This window comes from Mobula hypostoma, chromosome 15, assembly GCF_963921235.1.
Source record: "Mobula hypostoma chromosome 15, sMobHyp1.1, whole genome shotgun sequence".
NCBI classification, from domain to species: Eukaryota; Metazoa; Chordata; class Chondrichthyes; order Myliobatiformes; family Myliobatidae; genus Mobula; species Mobula hypostoma.
Window position 1 is genome coordinate 64,653,836 of NC_086111.1, and position 14,335 is coordinate 64,668,170.

At 42.6% G+C, this 14,335-nt stretch overlaps 1 long non-coding RNA gene across 3 annotated transcripts in view; it reads left to right on the top strand.

The window, feature by feature from the left end:
* Positions 1-14,335, top strand: part of LOC134356933 (uncharacterized) — a 99,730-nt gene that overhangs the window by 40,127 nt on the left and 45,268 nt on the right. The window contains exon 3 of one of the 3 annotated variants that reach the window (XR_010020467.1): positions 3,528-3,709. The exons of the other annotated variants lie outside the window; for them this stretch is intronic. This is a non-coding gene — a long non-coding RNA (uncharacterized LOC134356933). The remainder of the gene's footprint in view (positions 1-3,527; positions 3,710-14,335) is intronic. 3 annotated transcript variants of the gene reach the window in all.

Consider the following 14,335-nt stretch of genomic DNA (forward strand, 5'->3'; position numbering starts at 1 on the left):
TGGCAGGATACTTGGTGGTGTGGAGGAGCAGAGGAATCTGGGGGTACATGTCCACAGATCCCTGAAAGTTGCCTCACAGGTAGTTAGGGTAGTTAAGGAAGCTTATGGGGTGTTAGCTTTCATAAGTCGAGGGATAGAGTTTAAGAGTCGTGAGGTAATGATGCAGCTCTATCAAACTCTGGTTAGGCCACTCTTGGAGTACTGTGTCCAGTTCTGGTCGCCTCACTATAGGAAGGATGTGGAAGCATTGGGAAGGATACAGAGGAGATTTACTAGGATGCTGCCTGGTTTAGAGAGTATGGATTATGATCAGCGATTAAGGGAGCTAGGGCTTTACTCTTTGGAGAGGAGGAGGATGAGAGGAGACATGATAGAGGTGTACAAGATATTAAGAGGAATAGATAGAGTGGATAGCCAGCGCCTCTTCCCCAGGGCACCACTGCTCAATACAAGAGGACATGGCTTTAAGGTAAGGGGTGGAAAATTCAAGGGGGATGTTAGAGGAAGGTTTTTTACTCAGAGAGTGGTTGGTGCCTGGAATGCACTGCCTGAGTCAGTGGTGGAGGCAGATACACTAGTGAAGTTTAAGAGACTACTAGACAGGTATGTGGAGGAATGTAAGGTGGGGGGTTATATGGGAGGCAGGGTTTGACGGTCGGCACAGCATTGTGGGCCAAAGGGCCTTTAATATGCTGTACTATTCTATGTCCTATGTTCTATCACTGATATATGTAAAAAATTTGTTGTTTTGTGGCAGTGGTACTGTGCAATACATCAAATATATATATTATTGTAATTGATGGTATTTTTAATGTATTTCACTGTACTAATTCCACTAAACAACTAATTCATGACATGTGATATATATCTTCTTTTAGCACTGCTTATTTCAATTAATTTATATAGATGTATAATAAATTAACAGTAGTGTTAAAGGAGAACAAAACACTGAGGTAGTGCTCATGGGCTCAATGTCCGTTTAGAAATCTGATAACGAAGGGGAAGAAGCTGTTCCTAAAATGTTGAGTGTGGGTGTTCGGCGAGAGTTCCCAACATTTTGTATGCCATGGAGCCTTACCATTTCTGTAGACCCCAGGCTGGGAACTGTTGGTGCACCGGCTCCCGTACCTCCCCTTCGGTGGTGGTAATGACAAGAAGGTGGTGGGGGTCCTTAATGATGGATGCCTCCTTTTTGAGGCATTGCCTTTTGAAGACGCTGTCAATGGTGGGGAGGCTATTGCCTGTGATGGAGCAGGCTGAGTTTATGGCATCGCGCAGCCTTTTTTCTGATTCTGTGCAGTTGCCCCTACCTACCAGACGGTGACGTTTGAATGCTCTCCATGGTACCTTGGAAGAAATTTGCCATAGAATACAGCTGATACACAAAGCAAAAAATAGGAGCAGGAGTAGGCTACCGGGACTCCCGAACCGGTCCCATCATTCAATATGACCGTTGTTTTTGTTTTGTTTAGCTGCTGTTGTTGTTTTCTTCCTTGTGTGTATTGTTTTTTGATGTTTTTCTGTGTTCTGCTTAGCATTGTGGGCACGTTATGTCGGTACCAGTATGTGTTGTGATACTTGTGGGCTGCCCCAGTACATCCTTAAGTTGTGCTGTTTATGCAAACAATACATTGCACTGTATGCTTCAATGTACATTTCTTAAATAAATAAATCTGAATCCAAATTTGATTGTGGCTGATCCATGCTGGCCTCAATTCCTCTCCTGGGCAAGTTCCCCACAAAAGTAAATTGCGGCCCAAAAGTTCTATGTTAACTTCATCAGTCCACAGGTCTTGTTTCCAAAATGCATCAGGCTTGTTTAGATGTTCCTTTGAACCTTTTGAATAGAAGTTTTTGGCCGCCATGAGCAAAGATACGTTTGGAGAAAAAAGGGTGCAGAATTTCATGAAAAGAACCCCTTTCCAACTGTTAAGCACGGGGGAGGATCGATCATGCTTTGGGCTTATGTTGCAGCCAGTGGCACAGGAAACATTTACTGTAGAGGGAAAAATGTATTCAATTAAATGCCAGCAAATTCTGGAAGCAAAAATCACACCGTCTGTAAAAAAGCTGAAGGTGAAAAGAGGATGGCTTCTACAACAGGATAATGATCCTAAACACACCTCAAAATCCACAATGGACTACCTCAAGAGGCACAAGCTGAAGGTTTTGCCATGACCTTCACAGTCCCCTGGCCTAAACATCATCGAGAATCTGTGGATAGACCTCAAAAGAGCAGTGTGTGCAAGGCAGCCCAAGAATCTCACAGAACTAGAAGCCTTTTGCAAGAAAGGATGGGCAAAAATCCCCCAAACAAGAATTGAAAGACTCTTAGCCGGCTACAAAAAGTGTTTACAAGCTGTGATACTTGCCAAAGGGGGTGTTACTAAGTACTGCCATGCAGGGTGCCCAAACTTTTGCTTTGGGCCCTTTTCCTTTTTTGTTATTTTGAAACTGTAAAAGATGGAAATAAAGTTTTCTTAAAATATTAAAGAAATGTGTCATCTTTAACGTTATGCCTTTTGGAAATCAGTTCATCTTTTACTCACTTAGCTATTCACAGTAACAGTAATTTTGACCGGGGTGGCCAAACCTTTAATGCTACTGTAGTTCAAAGTGCTTTAAAATGGGATGAAGTGCAAACATGAAAATAAATTAAAAAATAAAAATAAATATGAAAATAAAAGACAAAAAGATGTTAGTTGAAAGCAAGGTTAAATAATAGGCCCCCAACATGAGAACATTTGTGGATGCTGGAAATCCAAAGCAACAATAGACAATAGGTGCAAGAGTGGGCCATTCGGCCCTTCGAGCCAGCACCGTCATTCACTATGATCATGGCTGATCATCCACTATCAGTATCCAATTCCTGCCTTATCCCCATAACCTTTGATTCCACTATCTTTAAGAGCTCTATCCATCTCTTTTTTGAAAGCATCCAGAGACTTGGCCTCCACGGCCTTCTGGGGCAGAGCATTCCATATATCCACCACTCTCTGGGTGAAAAAGTTTTTTCTCAACTCCGTTCTAAATGGCCTACCCCTAATTCTTAAACTGTGGCCTCTGGTTCTGGACTCACCCATCAGTGGGAACATGCTTCCCGCCTGCAGCATGTCCAATCCCTTAATATTCTTATATGTTTCAATAAGATCCCCTCTCAGCCTTCTAAATTCCAGAGTATACAAGCCCAGTCACTCCAATCTTTCGACATATGACAGTCCCACCATCCCGGGAATTAACCTTGTGAACCTACACTGCAACACACACAAAATGCTGGAGGAACTCAGCAGGTCAGGCAGCATCTACAGAAAAGAATAAACAGTCGACATTTCAGGTTGAAACCCTTCATCAGTCCTTCTGAAGGGTCTCAGCCCAAAACATCGACTGCTTACTTTTTACTTTTTCCATAGATGCTGCCTGGCTTGCTGAGTTCCTCCAACATTTTATGTATGTTCCTTTAAATAAATAGGTTTTGTGCTGGCGTTTAAAAGTGCCAACTGAGTCTGCATTTTTTTATATTGTTTTAGGTATTGAATTCCACAGTTTAGGAGTGTAGTCCAAAGAAGCTGACCTGCCAATTATCTTTTGAGGGAGAATGTTTAAGTTCAAATGACCAGCAGAAGACGACCTGAGAGCTCGAGTGAGATTCTGAACAAATGTGATACTATGATGTCCTCCGGTCTTGGACCATTAAGAGCTTTAAGAACAAGTAAGAGAACTTTAAAACCAATTTTAAAAGATACAGGAGGTCAATGGAGAGGAGCTGGGATGGGAATGGTTTTAGTTAGAAGTGTAGCAGTGTTCTGAATGAGCTGACGTTTGTCAATAGAATGCTTTGGAAGGCCAGTAAAAAGTGTGTAGCCCCCGCCCCCCCCCCCGGCCAGCCTCAGGGTCGCTCGGCTCGCTGTTGTCTAGGGAAACAGCCCTCAGTCCCGCCAAACTGGGTAATTAGTTTGTGTGGATGCTGTGTGATGTACCCCACCCCACCCAAATAACAGACAACACACCAGATACAATTAAATGATTTACAGTTTATAGATATTACTGGAACTATATAATTAATAGAGAATAAAATATAAAAGGAAAATAAGAGGTGCCACACTTATCAAAGTTCAATTTCTTCGTGCACAAACAGTTGGAGCTCAGGACCCTTCTTCACCCTGCGACCCCTCGGACCACCTCGACCGGCCGCCTGGGACCAACAACGGTGGTCGACCTGACACTCCACATGAGTCCGTCGCCGTCTCCTCTCCTCACCGAATGCCCTGCTCAGGGTCCGACCCCATTAGCGGACATCACAGCACCTGGTTCATCCTCTGTCTCTCTCTCTCCCGCCTTCTGCCCCAAAACCCCGCGCATACAATATCTTACAGATACACCATAAATATAACAACAATCTCAATTGGTTCATAACATCTTCTTATCAGTAATGTGATTCAACAAACTGCTAGCGGGAGGACTTTCTCAGCATTTAACATAACAAAGAAGTTCTTTTAATTAGACTACGCAGTGACATAAAAAATAGAAACCCCTTACAAGTGCTTTGCAGTAAACTAGTCCATTTGTCATTAAGGCACAAATTAGTTTTTCAGCACCATTATGTGACGTTCCTTTGCAATATTTCTTAAGTGTAGAAACGCTGCTCTGGTCACTTTCTTCATGTGGAATTTAAAATTCAAATAGGAATCAAGGATAACACCCAGGCTTACTATTTCTAAATTTACAAGAGGAGCCAAGTTCCAAGTTTATCAAGATGTTTATTCCTTTTGGCTTTAAGATGTTCCCCAGCTCTTCCTCCGCTACATTGGTGACTGCACTGGTGCTGTTCATTCATTCACGCTGAGCTCGTCAATTTCATCAACTTTCCCTCCAACTTCCACCATGCTCTTAAAATCACTTGGTCCATTTCTGACACCTCCCTTCCCTTTCTTGCTCTCTGTTTCCATCTTTGGAGATGTTTTATAAGCCTACTGAATCCCACAATTATTATCTTCTGTCTCCTGGTTCTTGATCACTCCAACAATGCTTCTTTCAACTATCTGTATCATGAATGTTATGATAAAGCTCTATCAGACCCTCTCACAACCTCCTCTGTCCCAAGGAAAACAATCCCAGTCTATCCACTGAACTTAAATCGTCCAAATCTCACAAAAATGTTGATAAATTCCTTCTGCATCCTGACTAAAGCCCGGAGTGTGGTGCTGCAAATAGGCTATAACATTCCAAATTCAATGTTTAACCTTTGCTGGGACTCCATCTTCTTCCTTGGTAAGGATTAATGTAAAGGATTTACTTAGTAACTGTCAGCTTCTCAGTATCCCTGATTAGAACTTCTCTCCTGTTGCAACCCTTTTGCCTCTCACATACCAATCAGACATTTTTGGGTTTCATTTCCTGTCTCCTTACAGTCTTTTCTCCAGCTTTTTCTTTGCCCATCTCAGCTCCCATTTTATTTCAGAACTTTCTGTATTCTGTCTGGTTCTTAGTTGTATTATCAAACTGACATCTATTATGTGTTTTCTGTTTCTGCTCTATTTACATTTTATCTTTTAATTTACAGTGTCTAAGGAACTGTCTTCAAGTGACTAAGCAAATACTCTAAAAAATCAGTCAGATCTATTCTCATTCCATTGAAAACTGGCCTCTTGAAATGTCTAATTGTTTTCCGTTATCTGTCATTTTTTGTTGGTGTTCTAAACTTTACGATGTTATTATTACTGTTTTCTTAATTTCCCTATTGACGTAGGATTATTATTGCCATGGATACAGTGAAAAACTTGTTTGCATGGATTTGGACAGATCATGCCATACATCAGGATAGAAGATTAAAGCTCTAGGATCAACTTTATTTACTATTTACTGTATTAGGAATTTGCTGTGATGTGTCAGTCAGGTTGTGACATGCAACAAAAAGCAGCATTCAACAATCATAAAGAATAAAGAATAACATACAATAGTAAAGCTAGAGGTTAGAGTATGGATATGGAATAAAATGTGCATAAATCCATAAATACAAACATATTTACAATGCAAACTGTATAACAAAATACCATTTAAAGTATTACAGTGTTGTGACAAGGGTAATAGATTGAAGGAGTAGGGAGGGCTAACTAATTGGTTGATCAGATTAACTCCTGAGGGAATGACTTTTAAGATGGCAGGAAGTTTTTGTTTTAACGACCCTAAAGCACTTTCCAGAAGGGAGCTTTTGAAAAAGTAAATTTAAGTAGCAAAAAAAAGAATGCGGAATGCCATTAAAATCACATGGCAAATTTTTACTTGTTTCATCTTGCCTGGCACTTACCCCTTAGTTAAGAACAGCTCAGCTTTTCTTTTTAGGCTAAGAGTCTAGTGATTAGAAAAGTCCTTAACATACTTCAGAAATACGTCCACACACTTTGCTCCTTTGTGATTGCCAGCACAGTGTGTAACTGGATGACTGAAACTCCCTATTAAGACAATTCTGAATTCTGCATATTTCTGCAAGTTGCTGAAATTTTGCTCTTCAATATTCTTCTCACCTGTTCAAGTACATGTTAGATACATGGCTTATGACTAAAGGAAAAATGATTGGAGTCACTTAGCATTTTAGTGCAAGGGTGTTTATTAAGTGCATTGAAAATCAAAAAATTAGCAAAAACAGCAAAAGAAAACTACTAATATTTACAACACATTATCTACCAGAAAACACAATAAGAAGCACTGCACTATTTGTCTGGGGTGAACTCCTGGCAGTTCAATTTCTTTCTTTCACTGAGAGCAAAGAACCTCATTTAAGACCATAAGACCATCAGACATAGGAACAGAATTAGGCCATTTGGCACATTGAGCCTGTTCCACCATTCATTAATGGGAGTTAGATATGGCCCTTGTGGCTAAAGGGATCAGGGGTTATGGAGGGAAGGCTGGTACAGGGTTCTGAGTTGGATGATCAGCCATGATCATACTGAATGGCGGTGCAGGCTCGAAGGGCCGAATGGCCTACTCCTGCACCTATTTTCTATGTTTCTATGCTTAGCTGATCCTTTTTTCCCCTCCTCAGCCCCACTCCCTGTAACATTTAATGCCGTGTCCAATCAAGAACCTATCAAGCTCCACCTTAAATACACCCAATGACCTGGCCTCCACAGCTGCTTGTGGTAATAAATTCCACAAATTCCTCCCCCCCCCCGCCCCCCGGCTAACGAAATTTCTCTGCATCTGTTTTAAATGGACACCCCTCCATCCTGAGGCTATGCCCTCTTGTCCTAGACTTCCCCTCCATGGGAAACATCCTTACCATTTCTTCTCTGTCAGGTTTTTCATCGTTCAAAAGGTTTCAATGAGATCCCCCCTCATCCTTCTAAATTCCAGTGAGAACAGACCCAGAACTATCAAACATTCCTTGTATGAAAAACCTGTTATTCCTGGAATCATTTTCTGAACCCTCTCCAATGCCAGCACATCTTTTCTTTCATGAGGATCCCAAAACTGTTCACAATACTGAAAGTGAGGTCTCACTCGTGCCTTATAAAGCCTCAGCATCACATCCCCACTCTTGTATTCTAGACCTCTTGAAGAGAATGCTAACACGGCATTTGCCTTCCTCACCACCGACTCAACTTGAATTCAATTGACTTTATTACTGTAAGGGGATTTTGTCTCTTATGTTACTGCGTAGGCCAATTAAAATGGTTTCTTTGTTATGTTATACTTGGGAATGCTTCTTTGTTATGTTAAACGCTGAGAAAGTTTTTGCGCTAGCAGCTTGTTTTGGGTTCGGGGGTGATAAGAGGATGTTACGAACCAATTGGGATAGTTGTTATGATTTTGGCGTATCTGGAAGATTTGTATGCGCGGGGTTTTGGAGGCAGAAGGCGGGAGAGAGAGACAGAGGATGGACCAGGTGCTGTGATGTTCACTAACGGGGTCGGACCCCAAGCAGGGTGTTCGGCCAGGAGACGGAGACGGACTCGTGTGGAGCGTCTGGTCGACCACCGTTGTTGGTCCCAGGTGGCCGGTCGAGGTGGTCCGGGGAGTCGCAGGGTGAAGAAGAAGGGTCCTGAGCTCCAACTGTTTGTGCATGAAGAGATTGAACTTTGATAAGTGTGGCACCTTTTATTTTCCTTTTATATTTTATTCTCTATTAATTATATAGTTCCAGTAATATCTATAAACTGTAAATCATTTAATCGTATCTGGTGTATTGTCTGTTATTTGGGCGGGGTGGAGTACATCACACAGCATCCACACAAACTAATTATCCATCCACACAAGCTAATTTGGCAGGGCCGAGGGCTGTTTCCCTAGACAACAGCGAGCTGAGCGACCCTGAGGCTGGCCGGGGGGGCTATATCACTTACATCCATAATATACATGAGGAGTAAAAATCTTCACATTACGTCTGTCCAAATGTGCAATGTGCAATTTATAGTAATTTAACTTGCAAGTTAAATTACTGTTCTGCATAAGAACTCCCAAGTTCCTGTGCATCTCAGATTTCTGGATTTTCTCCCCGTTTAGAAAATAGTCTGTACATTTATTTCTACTACCAAAGTGCAAGACGATGCATTTTCCAACATTGTATTTCATTTGCCACAACCTGTCTAAGACCTTCTGCTGCCTACCTGTTTTCTCAACACTACCTGCCCCTCCACCAATCTTCATATCATCTGCAAACTTTGCAACAAAGCCATCTATTCCATCATCTAAATCATTGACATAGAGCATAAAAAGCAGTCCCAACACTGACCCCTGCAGAACACCACTAGTCACTGGCAGTCAACCAGTAAAGGATCCTTTTATTCCCATTCACTGCCTCCTACTAATTATCCAATGCTCTAACTATGCCAGTAACTTTCCTGAAATACCATGGGTTTTTAATTTAGTAAGCTGCCTCATGTGTGGCACCTTGTCAAAGGCCTTCCGAAAGTCCAAATATACAACATCTGCTACATTCACTTTATCTATCCTACTGGTACTCTCCTCAAAGAATTTCAACAGGTATGTCAGGCAGGATTTTCCCTGAAGGAAACCATGCTGACATTGTCCTATCTTGTCCTCTGTCACCAAGTACTCCATAGCCTGATCCTTAACAATTGACTCCAACATCTTCCCAACCACTGAGTTCAGGCTAACTGGTCTATAATTTCCTTTCTGCTGCCTTTCTCCTTTCTTAAAGAGCAGAGCAACATTTGCAGTTTTCCAGTCTTCTGGCACCATGCCAGAGTCCAATGATTTCTGAAAGATCATTACTAATGCCTCTACAATTTCTACCGTTACATCTTTCAGAACCCTAGGGTGCATTTCATCTGGTGACTTATGTACCCTTAGGTCTTTCTGCTTTTTGAGCGCCTTCTCCCTTGTAATAGTAACTGCACTCACTTCTCTTCCCTTACACCTTTCAACATCTGGCACACTGCTAGTGTCTTCCACAATGAAGACTGATTCAAAACACTCATTTAGTTCATCTGCCGTCTCCTTTGCCCCCGTTATTATTTCTTGGGCCTCATTTTCTAGTCGTCCTATATCCACTCTCATCTAATTTTATTTTTAACATACTTGAAAAAGCTTTTACCGCCACTTTGATATTATTTGCAAGCTTGCTTTCATATTTCATCTTTCCCCTCCTATGATTCATTCAGTTGCACTTCGTAGGATTTTAATAGCTTCCCAATCATTTGTCTTCCCACTAATTTTTGCTTTGTTGTATGCCCTTTCTTTGCTTTTACATTTGTTTTGTCTTGCTTTGTCAGCCACGGTTGTACTATTTTACCATTTGAGTATTTCATTTTTGGAATGCACATGTCCTGCACCTTCCTCATTTTTCCCAGAAACTGACACCAGTGCTGCTCTGCTGTCACCCCTGCCAGCATCTCCTTCCAATTTACTTTGGACAAATCTCATCTCATACCGCTGTAATTTCCATTACTCCACTGAAATACTGCTATGTCAGACTTTACTTTCTCCCTATCAAGTTTCAATTTGAACTCAATAGTATTGTGATCATTGGCTCCTAAGGGTTCCTTTACCTTAAACTTCCTAATCGCCTCCGGTTCATTAGATAACACCCAATCCAGTATAGCTGATCCCCTTGTAGGCTCAATGACAAACTGCTCTAAAAAGCCATCTCATAGACATTCAACAAACTCACTCTTGAGATCCATTTCCAAACTGACTTTCCCAAAATGACCTGCATATTAAAATCTCTCATGACTATCATAATATTGCCCTTTTGACACGCCTTTTCTATTTCCCATTGTAATCTGTGGTCCACAGCTACTGTTAGGCCTGTATATAACTGCCATCAGGTACCTTTTACTCTTGCAGTTTCTTAACTCAACCCACAAGGATTCAATATCTTCCAATCCCATGTCACATCTTTCTACTGATTTGGTGCCATTCTTTACCAGCAGAGCCACAGCACCCCCACTGCCTACTTTCCTATCCCTCTGACACAGTGAGTAACCTTGGACCTTCAGTTCCGAACTACAACCATCCTTCAGCCACGATTCAGTGATGGCCACAACATCATACCTGACAATCAGTAATAGTGCAACAGGATCATCCACCTTATTTCTTATACTCCGTGCATTGAGATATTACACTTTGAGTACTCTATTTGCTACTCTTTTTGATTCTGCACTTATTAGGGACCCATCCTTCAACTACCAACAAAGTTAACCTAGGACTACACATGAATTAGAATAGGATGCACCCCACAATGTACAAAAGTTTGTAGTTAAAATCATATTACAAAATAAACAGAAGTGTCGACTTTAAATACAGTATGCAACAATATATACCCATTTACACATCCCCATTACTAAAGAAATGGAATATTCTGCTGTGCATGGGGTGAAAAACACCATAAAGACAACCAATTATAAGAATATACCGGGAAAGACATCGAAGTGTGCACAGTCAGTGCAACGACAGCAGAATATCCGGGTGTGTGTAAAACACAATAAATATAAATACGTAATACATAAGATTAGCTTATATACTAGACTGATTTTATGTACATAAGTGATGCTAGGCACAGGAGTGTCTGTACATAAGGTGACTAATGGGAAATGATAAAGTAGTAGTGGTGGTGATTGTGATTGTCACGGTGAGTGCTGGGAATGACTGAACCCAGGTGTGGAGAAACAGCCGACTGTCACGGTGAGCACTGGGAATGACTGAACCCAGGTGTGGAGGAATGACAGACTTTCATGTAGAGAAGGAGTCAAGAGGTTTTACGCAAGAATACCAACAGAGCATCAGAGGCACAATCGAGCGATACCGTGAGACAACTCATTCTCCTCACGCAAGGACTCCAGGAAGAGCACTAATGAAGAGTCCAATTTAAATAAACATAGAAAGTGGAAAACCTGTGCCTGTCATAATTAACTAGACAGGATTAAAGAGAAAACACAAGGATTAACGACTCTAGTTAATACAGCAATAAGTAAAAATTGGTGCTTAAGAAACCTCGAAGGCCAGCACTCTATGGCTTACTGCAAAGGCCTGCAGGGCTCTTGACAGTGGTGGTGTGGGTTAGTGAGTGGAAGTATTGATCAGACTTACTGCTTGAGGAAAGTAGCTGTTTTTGAGTCTAGGGGTCCAGGCATGGATGTTATGTAGCCTCCTCCCTGATGGGAGCGGGACAGAAAGTCCATGAGCAGGATGCGTGTGATCCTCCATGATATTCATGGCCTTTTTGACATACGGCGGTGGCTAGGAATGGACCCAAGTGCAAGACACAGACTCTGAAGTGCTAGGGACAGGACTAGGATACAGGGTGAGGGCAAGGACATGGACACGTAAACCGGGAACAGGACTGGACAAGAGAGCTAGGAGCCCGGGCTTGGACTCCAACCCAGAGACTGGACAAGGACCCAGTACCTGGGTCTTGCCTTTGGCTCGGACCCCAGAACTAGGCAAGGATGAGGCTTGGCTGGCAGGCAGAATGAGGCTTGAATCTTCAGGCTTGAGGCTAGAGGCTAGAGATGAGGCTTGGCAGGAGGAAGGAGGCTGTAGACTTCAGGCTTGAGGCTAGAGGCTGGAGATGAAGCTTGGCATGAGGCTGGAGGCTAGAGACCTGAAGCGAGGCTTGGCAGGAGGCTGGAAGCTATAGACTTGAAGCGAGGCTTGGCAGGAGGCAGGAGGCTGGAGTCTTCCCCCGGGCAGGGGGTGGTACTCCTGGGAAGGGCGCGGATCACTACCCAACGGAGGCAAGGGACAGGAAGGGACAGAACCAACCGTAGGTAACGGCAATATGGCCTGGCTTACCCAACGGAGGCAAGGGACAGGAAGGGACAGAACCAACCGTAGGTAACGGCAAGACGGCCTGGCTTCCCTGGGCGGAGACAAGGGACAGGAAGGGAGCTAGGTACAGGGTGGCTCCAGGACAAGACTGCAGGCGAGATGAGGCAAGAGTTACCGGCAAGACAAGGCAGGGCTTCAGGCGAGGAAACAGAAGGCAGAGGAAGGGATACAAGGAGTAAGGACAAGAACAATCCAGCAGCCCTGGTCTCTGAAGGTATTTATGCAGCCAGCCCCAACGAGCATCAGCTGCCTCAATTAGAGCTCAACAAGAACAGAAACAGGGTAGACAGGAAAACCTGGAGCAAGGGTCGATGGACTGGACTGTGAACCGGAATACGGACTTCACGGACTGGACCATGACACTTTTACGAGCAGCTTTCTGTATTTTCCTCCTGATGATGGGTAGGCTGCTGCCAATGATACATTGGGCAGGCTTATCTACCAAATATGGCATCCACCTGTCTATCGCAATGCAGTTTCCATACCTTCACAGTAATGCAACATGTTAGGATGCTCTCAACTGTGCATCTGCAGAGCATTGTCAGTGTAGATGTGCATGGTGCAGCTGCTTCCAGCCCCCTCAGAAAGTAGAGGCAATTGTGAGCTTTCTTGACTGTGGAGGCTGTGCTCTGGGACCATGAGGGGTTGTACAAGATGTGCGCTGCCAGGAGTTTGAAACTGATTCCAGCTTCCACTGCTGTGGCGCCAATGTGAACAGAGGTTCGAGTGATGCAAATTGGTCGGTGGGTTATAGAAAATACCAGTCCAGTTGCCACTCCTTTACTGTTTCGTAACTCTGAACACAAAATTTGGACTCCAGAGCTCTCAGAACCTTTAGTACAGTGGTCCTCTCCTTAATCAACTTTACCCCTCTCCCTCCATTCTTTCTTTCCTTATCTTTGAGTAACTCATAACTCGGAATATTGACGACCCTGAAGTCAGGCTTACTGTTCTATAATTTCCTTTCTGCTGCCTTCCTTCTTTCTTAAAGAGTGGAGTAACATTTGCCATTTTCCAGTCCTCTGGTACCATGTTAGAGTCCGATGATTTTTTCTAATGCCACCACAATCTCTAACGTTACATCTTTCAGAACCCTAGGGTGCAGGTCCTCTAGTCCGGGTGACTTATGCACTTATTAGGTCCTTCAGCTTTTTTTGAGCACCTTCTTTCTCGTAATAGCTACTGCACCCACTTCTCTTCCTTCACACACCACAACATCAGGCATACTGCTAGTGTCTTCCACAGTGAAGACTGATGGAAAATACTCATTTAGTTTATCAGCCATCTTCTTGTCCCCCACTATTATTTCTCCTGCCTCATTTTCTTGCGGTCCTATATCCACTTTCATTTCTCTTATTTTTAACATACTTAAAGTCTTACTATCCACTTTGATATTATTTGCTAGCTTGCTTTCATATTTCATCTTTTCCCTTCTAATGATTTTTTAAGTTGCTCTCTGTAGGTTTTAAAAACTTCCCAATCTCCTTTCTTCCTACTAATTTTTGCTTTGGTGTTTTGCTTTTACAGTAGCTTTGACTTCCCTTGTCAGCCGTGGTTGTACAATTTTAACATTTATGTATTTCTTCATTTTTGGAAAATACTAATGTCCTGCACCTTCCTCATTTTTCCCAGAAACGCAGGCATTGCTGCTCTGCTGACATCCCTGCCAGCAACTCCTTCCAGTTTACTTTGGCCAACTTCTCTCTCATACCACTGTAATTTCCCTTACTCCACTGAAATACTGCTAGATTTTACTTTCTCCCGACTTGAATTTCTCCGATAATTGCCGATAACACAGTTATCCCACAGGGTTAATGGTGCCCACCAGCCATCAACATACATGCACTGTAATGCTTTCTTTGAACTTCTTGTCCTCTCACTACATGTGTACATCTGCATCTCTATGTCACTTTGATAACTGTGCACTGTAGTGGACTCTTTTTTTCTGATTATGTTCTTTCTTCTATCATCTTATATAATCTATGATTTTCCTGAAAATGTTGCATTTCTTATCTAATATTCAAAGTTCAAATTACATTTAGTA